Source organism: Hippocampus guttulatus, unplaced genomic scaffold (genome assembly GCF_054856545.1).
Source record: "Hippocampus guttulatus isolate MCC_2025c unplaced genomic scaffold, RoL_Hgut_1.0 HiC_scaffold_130, whole genome shotgun sequence".
In the NCBI taxonomy this organism is placed as follows: Eukaryota; Metazoa; Chordata; class Actinopteri; order Syngnathiformes; family Syngnathidae; genus Hippocampus; species Hippocampus guttulatus.
Window position 1 is genome coordinate 12,501 of NW_028233819.1, and position 7,500 is coordinate 20,000.

Below are 7,500 nucleotides of genomic sequence, written 5' to 3' on the forward strand. Positions count from 1 at the left end.
CGGCGAGCGTGCGTGCCCGGGAAAAAGGCCTCCTTGCAGGCGTGAGAGTTTAATAATAGCGGGCCGGCTCATCGAGCGTGCGTGCCCGGGAAAAGGGCCTCCTTGCAGGCGTGAGAGTTTAATAATAGCGGGCCGGCTCTGCGAGCGTGCGTGCCCGGGAAAAGGGCCTCTTGGCCGGCCTGAGCGTTTAATAATAGCGGGCCGGCTCATCGAGCGTGCGTGCCCGGGAAAAGGGCCTCTTGGCCGGCCTGAGCGTTTAATAATAGCGGGCCGGCCCCGCGAGCGTGCGTGCCCGGGAAAAAGGCCTCCTTGCAGGCGTGAGAGTTTAATAATAGCGGGCCGGCTCATCGAGCGTGCGTGCCCGGGAAAAGGGCCTCCTTGCAGGCGTGAGAGTTTAATAATAGCGGGCCGGCTCGGCGAGCGTGCGTGCCCGGGAAAAGGGCCTCTTGGCCGGCGTGAGAGTTTAATAATAGCGGGCCGGCCCCGCGAGCGTGCGTGCCCGGGAAAAAGGCCTCCTTGCAGGGGTGAGAGTTTAATAATAGCGGGCCGGCCCGGCGAGCGTGCGTGCCCGGGAAAAAGGCCTCCTTGCAGGCGTGAGCGTTTAATAATAGCGGACCGGCTCTGCGAGCGTGCGTGCCCGGGAAAAGGGCCTCTTGGCCGGCCTGAGCGTTTAATAATAGCGGGCCGGCCCGGCGAGCGTGCGTGCCCGGGAAAAAGGCCTCTTGGCCGGCTTGGGGGATTGAAAAAAAATCCCCCATTCATTTTCAACGGGAGGGGTCGGCGGTACCGCTTGGTGTCCGCCAGACGGCGGTGTGGTAGGCAAATGGCGGGCCTGCACGGCGAGCGTGCGTGCCCGGGAAAAAGGCCTCCTTGCAGGCGTGAGAGTTTAATAATAGCGGGCCGGCCCGGAGAGCGTGCGTGCCCGGGAAAAAGGCCTCTTGGCCGGCGTGAGAGTTTAATAATAGCGGGCCGGCCCGGCGAGCGTGCGTGCCCGGGAAAAAGGCCTCCTTGCAGGCGTGAGCGTTTAATAATAGCGGGCCGGCTCATCGAGCGTGCGTGCCCGGGAAAAGGGCCTCTTGGCCGGCGTGAGAGTTTAATAATAGCGGGCCGGCTCATCGAGCGTGCGTGCCCGGGAAAAAGGCCTCTTGGCCGGCTTGGGGGATTGAAAAAAAAATCCCCCATTCATTTTCAACGGGAGGGGTCGGCGGTACCGCTTGGTGTCCGCCAGACGGCGGTGTGGTAGGCAAATGGCGGGCCTGCACGGCGAGCGTGCGTGCCCGGGAAAAAGGCCTCCTGGCCGGCGTGAGAGTTTAATAATAGCGGGCCGGCTCTGCGAGCGTGCGTGCCCGGGAAAAAGGCCTCCTTGCAGGCGTGAGAGTTTAATAATAGCGGGCCGGCTCGGCGAGCGTGCGTGCCCGGGAAAAAGGCCTCCTTGCAGGCGTAAGAGTTTAATAATAGCGGGCCGGCTCATCGAGCGTGCGTGCCCGGGAAAAAGGCCTCTTGGCCGGCTTGGGGGATTGAAAAAAAAATCCCCCATTCATTTTCAACGGGAGGGGTCGGCGGTACCGCTTGGTGTCCGCCAGACGGCGGTGTGGTAGGCAAATGGCGGGCCTGCACGGCGAGCGTGCGTGCCCGGGAAAAAGGCCTCCTGGCCGGCGTGAGAGTTTAATAATAGCGGGCCGGCTCTGCGAGCGTGCGTGCCCGGGAAAAAGGCCTCCTTGCAGGCGTGAGAGTTTAATAATAGCGGGCCGGCTCGGCGAGCGTGCGTGCCCGGGAAAAAGGCCTCCTTGCAGGCGTAAGAGTTTAATAATAGCGGGCCGGCTCATCGAGCGTGCGTGCCCGGGAAAAAGGCCTCTTGGCCGGCGTGAGAGTTTAATAATAGCGGGCCGGCCCGGCGAGCGTGCGTGCCCGGGAAAAAGGCCTCCTTGCAGGCGTGAGTGTTTAATAATAGCGGGCCGGCTCATCGAGCGTGCGTGCCCGGGAAAAGGGCCTCTTGGCCGGCGTGAGAGTTTAATAATAGCGGGCCGGCTCGGCGAGCGTGCGTGCCCGGGAAAAAGGCCTCCTTGCAGGCGTAAGAGTTTAATAATAGCGGGCCGGCTCATCGAGCGTGCGTGCCCGGGAAAAAGGCCTCTTGGCCGGCTTGGGGGATTGAAAAAAAATCCCCCATTCATTTTCAACGGGAGGGGTCGGCGGTACCGCTTGGTGTCCGCCAGACGGCGGTGTGGTAGGCAAATGGCGGGCCTGCACGGCGAGCGTGCGTGCCCGGGAAAAATGCCTCCTGGCCGGCGTGAGAGTTTAATAATAGCGGGCCGGCTCGGCGAGCGTGCGTGCCCGGGAAAAAGGCCTCTTGGCCGGCGTGAGAGTTTAATAATAGCGGGCCGGCTCGGCGAGCGTGCGTGCCCGGGAAAAGGGCCTCTTGGCCGGCGTGAGAGTTTAATAATAGCGGGCCGGCTCAGCGAGCGTGCGTGCCCGGGAAAAAGGCCTCCTTGCAGGCGTGAGAGTTTAATAATAGCGGGCCGGCTCATCGAGCGTGCGTGCCCGGGAAAAGGGCCTCTTGGCCGGCGTGAGAGTTTAATAATAGCGGGCCTGAGAGTTTAATAATAGCGGGCCGGCTCGGCGAGCGTGCGTGCCCGGGAAAAGGGCCTCTTGGCCGGCGTGAGAGTTTAATAATAGCGGGCCGGCTCATCGAGCGTGCGTGCCCGGGAAAAGGGCCTCTTGGCCGGCGTGAGAGTTTAATAATAGCGGGCCGGCCCGGCGAGCGTGCGTGCCCGGGAAAAAGGCCTCCTTGCAGGCGTGAGAGTTTAATAATAGCGGGCCGGCCCGGCGAGCGTGCGTGCCCGGGAAAAAGGCCTCCTTGCAGGCGTGAGAGTTTAATAATAGCGGGCCGGCTCCGCGAGCGTGCGTGGCCGGGAAAAAGGCCTCTTGGCCGGCGTGAGAGTTTAATAATAGCGGGCCGGCTCGGCGAGCGTGCGTGCCCGGGAAAAGGGCCTCTTGGCCGGCGTGAGAGTTTAATAATAGCGGGCCGGCTCATCGAGCGTGCGTGCCCGGGAAAAGGGCCTCTTGGCCGGCGTGAGAGTTTAATAATAGCGGGCCGGCCCGGCGAGCGTGCGTGCCCGGGAAAAAGGCCTCCTTGCAGGCGTGAGAGTTTAATAATAGCGGGCCGGCTCCGCGAGCGTGCGTGGCCGGGAAAAAGGCCTCTTGGCCGGCGTGAGAGTTTAATAATAGCGGGCCGGCTCATCGAGCGTGCGTGCCCGGGAAAAGGGCCTCTTGGCCGGCGTGAGAGTTTAATAATAGCGGGCCGGCTCATCGAGCGTGCGTGCCCGGGAAAAGGGCCTCTTGGCCGGCGTGAGAGTTTAATAATAGCGGGCCGGCCCGGCGAGCGTGCGTGCCCGGGAAAAAGGCCTCCTTGCAGGCGTGAGAGTTTAATAATAGCGGGCCGGCCCGGCGAGCGTGCGTGCCCGGGAAAAAGGCCTCCTTGCAGGCGTGAGAGTTTAATAATAGCGGGCCGGCCCGGCGAGCGTGCGTGCCCGGGAAAAAGGCCTCCTTGCAGGCGTGAGAGTTTAATAATAGCGGGCCGGCTCCGCGAGCGTGCGTGGCCGGGAAAAAGGCCTCTTGGCCGGCGTGAGAGTTTAATAATAGCGGGCCGGCTCGGCGAGCGTGCGTGCCCGGGAAAAGGGCCTCTTGGCCGGCGTGAGAGTTTAATAATAGCGGGCCGGCTCATCGAGCGTGCGTGCCCGGGAAAAGGGCCTCTTGGCCGGCGTGAGAGTTTAATAATAGCGGGCCGGCCCGGCGAGCGTGCGTGCCCGGGAAAAAGGCCTCCTTGCAGGCGTGAGAGTTTAATAATAGCGGGCCGGCCCGGCGAGCGTGCGTGCCCGGGAAAAAGGCCTCCTTGCAGGCGTGAGAGTTTAATAATAGCGGGCCGGCCCGGCGAGCGTGCGTGCCCGGGAAAAAGGCCTCCTTGCAGGCGTGAGAGTTTAATAATAGCGGGCCGGCTCCGCGAGCGTGCGTGCCCGGGAAAAAGGCCTCCTTGCAGGCGTGAGAGTTCAATAATAGCGGGCCGGCCCGGCGAGCGTGCGTGCCCGGGAAAAAGGCCTCCTTGCAGGCGTGAGAGTTTAATAATAGCGGGCCGGCCCGGCGAGCGTGCGTGCCCGGGAAAAAGGCCTCTTGGCCGGCGTGAGAGTTTAATAATAGCGGGCCGGCCCCGCGAGCGTGCGTGCCCGGGAAAAAGGCCTCCTTGCAGGGGTGAGAGTTTAATAATAGCGGGCCGGCCCGGCGAGCGTGCGTGCCCGGGAAAAAGGCCTCTTGGCCGGCGTGGGAGATTGAAAAAATTCCCCCATTCATTTTCAATGGCGGGGGTACCAGGGGTAGAGCTGGGGGTACCAGGGGTAAAGAGCGGGCCGGCCCGGCGTGCGAGTTTGGCCGGAAAAGAGGCCTCTTGGTCGGATTGGGAGATTGAAAAAATTCCCCCATTCATTTTCAATGGCGGGGGTACCAGGGGTAGAGCTGGGGGTACCAGGGGTAAAGAGCGGGCCGGCCCGGCGTGCGAGTTTGGCCGGAAAAGAGGCCTCTTGGTCGGATTGGGAGATTGAAAAAATTCCCCCATTCATTTTCAATGGCGGGGGTACCAGGGGTAGAGCTGGGGGTACCAGGGGTAAAGAGCGGGCCGGCCCGGCGTGCGAGTGTGGCCGGGAAAGAGCCCTCCTGGCCGGCCTGGGAGATTGAAAAAAATTCCCCCATTCATTTTCAATGGCGGGGGTACCAGGGGTAAAGAGCGGGCCGGCCCAGCGTGCGAGTTTGGCCGGGAAAGGGGCCTCCTGGCCGGCCTGGGGGATTAAAAAAATTCCCCCATTCATTTTCAATGGCGGGGGTACCAGGGGTAGCAGTACCGATTTTGGTCGTTAGGGGCGCTGTAGTAGGTAAACCAGATATGCGGAGTTAGGGGGTCAAGAAGGCGAAAGGCTTAGAAAGTGACCGTTCACCAAAATACTTTCCGAAACGTATATAGGGGGGCATGTGTCGGACGAGTCACCATGCTTTCTCGATGCTGGAGGTACCAGGGGCACAAAGTTGGCCGGGAAAGATGCCTCTTAGGCGGATTGAAAGCATGAGAAAATGCCCCCCATTCATTTTCAATGGCGGAGAGCGGGCCGGCCCCGCAGCCGAGTGTGGCCGGCGGAGAGGCGTCTCGGTCGGATGAATGAAGCGTGGAGCCGGCCTCTGACGGCGGAGCTCCGCACTTTCGAATATTTTCTATCTCCCCCTCCGGGCGGTCGACGGCAGTTGGGAAGGCCGCCCGAGAGGCGCCCGGGGCGGATACCTCGGGCGAAAAGCCGGCCTCTGACGGCGGAGCTCCGCACTTTCGAATATTTTCTATTTCCCCCTCCGGGCGGTCGACGGCAGTTGGGAAGGCCGCCCGAGAGGCGCCCGGGGCGGATACCTCGGGCGAAAAGCCGGCCTCTGACGGCGGAGCTCCGCACTTTCGAATATTTTCTATCTCCCCCTCCGGGCGGCCGACGGCAGTTGGGAAGGCCGCCCGAGAGGCGCCCGGGGCGGATACCTCGGGCGAAAAGCCGGCCTCTGACGGCGGAGCTCCGCACTTTCGAATATTTTCTATTTCCCCCTCCGGGCGGCCGACGGCAGTTGGGAAGGCCGCCCGAGAGGCGCCCGGGGCGGATACCTCGGGCGAAAAGCCGGCCTCTGACGGCGGAGCTCCGCACTTTCGAATATTTTCTATTTCCCCCTCCGGGCGGCCGACGGCAGTTGGGAAGGCCGCCCGAGAGGCGCCCGGGGCGGATACCTCGGGCGAAAAGCCGGCCTCTGACGGCGGAGCTCCGCACTTTCGAATATTTTCTATTTCCCCCTCCGGGCGGCCGACGGCAGTTGGGAAGGCCGCCCGAGAGGCGCCCGGGGCGGATACCTCGGGCGAAAAGCCGGCCTCTGACGGCGGAGCTCCGCACTTTCGAATATTTTCTATTTCCCCCTCCGGGCGGCCGACGGCAGTTGGGAAGGCCGCCCGAGAGGCGCCCGGGGCGGATACCTCGGGCGAAAACCCGGCCTCTGACGGCGGAGCTCCGCACTTTCGAATATTTTCTATTTCCCCCTCCGGGCGGCCGACGGCAGTTGGGAAGGCCGCCCGAGAGGCGCCCCGGGGCGGATACCTCGGGCGAAAAGCCGGCCTCTGACGGCGGAGCTCCGCACTTTCGAATATTTTCTATTTCCCCCTCCGGGCGGCCGACGGCAGTTGGGAAGGTCGCCCGAGAGGCGCCCCGGGGCGGATACCCCGGGCGAAAAGCCGGCCTCTGACGGCGGAGCTCCGCACTTTCGAATATTTTCTATTTCCCCCTCCGGGCGGCTGACGGCAGGTGGGAAGGCCGCCCATTCATTTTCAATGGCGGAGGTACCAGGGGTGCCGCTGAGGGTACCAGGGGTGCCGCTGAGGGTACCAGGGGTGCAGCTGAGGGTACCAGGGGTGCCGCTGAGGGTACCAGGGGTGCCGCTGAGGGTACCAGGGGTACGGCTGAGGGTACCAGGGGTGCCGCTGAGGGTACCAGGGGTGCCGCTGAGGGTACCAGGGGTTCGGCTGAGGGTACCAGGGGTACGGCTGAGGGTACCAGGGGTGCCGCTGAGGGTACCAGGGGTGGCGCTGAGGGTACCAGGGGTGCGGCTGAGGGTACCAGGGGTGCGGCTGAGGGTACCAGGGGTAAGGCTGAGGGTACCAGGGGTAAGGCTGAGGGTACCAGGGGTAAGGCTGAGGGTACCAGGGGTACGGCTGGAGGTACCAGGGGTAAGGCTGGAGGTACCAGGGGTAAGGCTGGAGGTACCAGGGGTAAGGCTGGAGGTACCAGGGGTTAGGCTGGAGGTACCAGGGGTAAGGCTGGGGGTACCAGGGGTAAGGCTGAGGGTACCAGGGGCGAAGCTGGCTGGGGGTACCAGGGGTTGGGCTGAGGGTACCAGGGGTTGGGCTGAGGGTACCAGGGGTAAGGCTGAGGGTACCAGGGGCGAAGCTGGCTGGGGGTACCAGGGGTGTTGCTGAGGGTACCAGGGGTGCCGCTGAGGGTACCAGGGGTTAGGCTGGGGGTACCAGGGGTTGAGCTGAGGGTACCAGGGGTAAGGCTGAGGGTACCAGGGGTGTTGCTGGGGGTACCAGGGGTCGCCATTCATTTTCAATGGGGGAGGTACCAGGGGTAGGGCTGGGGGTACCAGGGGTAAAGAGCGGACCGGCTCGCCGGCCGAGCGTGGCCGAAAAAGAGGCCTCCTGGCCGGATTGAGAAATTAAAAAAATTCCCCCATTCATTTTCAATGGCGGGGGTACCAGGGGTATGCAGTACCGATTTTGGTCGTTAGGGGCGCTGTAGTAGGTAAACCAGATATGGGGAGTTAGGGGGTCAAGAAGGCTAAAAGGCTTAGAAAGTGAGCGTTCACCAAAATACTTTCCGAAACGTATATAGGTGAGCATGTTTTGAATGGGTGACCTCCAGGGCGACACAGGGGAGGCCCCTA